Below are 588 nucleotides of genomic sequence, written 5' to 3'. Positions count from 1 at the left end.
GCCCCGCCACGCCCCGCCACGCCCCGCCACGCCCCGCCACGCCCCGCCTCGCCCCGCCACGACTGCTCCGCGCCACGTCAAGATCGGAACGAGCCGTTTATACCCGGGTTTTATGGTCCCTGCTGCCGGGCGCGATATCAACTGGACGGGTCCCCTCCTTGTGGTACCCCTCTGCGGCACCTGCCTCTCGCTCTGCTCCTGCTGACGGACCAACTGCTCAGCCTGCTCAGCTCAGCCTGCTCAGCTCAGCCCCGCCTGCTCAGCCCCGCCTGCTCAGCCCCACTCAGCGCCACGCGGAATGTCCTCCCAAGGTCCCGCCCCTCTTCGACGGGGGGGGGGGGGGGCAATTCTGTGTGGTGGTTGGGGTTGGGGTATATGGGGTGTATGACGAGTAGCCAAAACAAAGGCAGGAGAAAAGGGATCTTGAATTGAGACAGTATTGGCAAATCTGCGTTGAAAGTTTGAACTCCCTTGACGGCCTACAGGCGTATGGGTTCTGCGGGATTATTGTCAGAGGCTGCAAGTAGTAAAATTGACAACCACCCCACCCAACTTCAAAACTAAAACTCATCTACGTTAGCGTTAACG

This window comes from Frankliniella occidentalis, unplaced genomic scaffold (genome assembly GCF_000697945.3).
Source record: "Frankliniella occidentalis isolate FOCC.00 unplaced genomic scaffold, Focc_3.1 Scaffold38, whole genome shotgun sequence".
In the NCBI taxonomy this organism is placed as follows: Eukaryota; Metazoa; Arthropoda; class Insecta; order Thysanoptera; family Thripidae; genus Frankliniella; species Frankliniella occidentalis.
Note: the sequence above shows the minus strand (reverse complement) of the source record.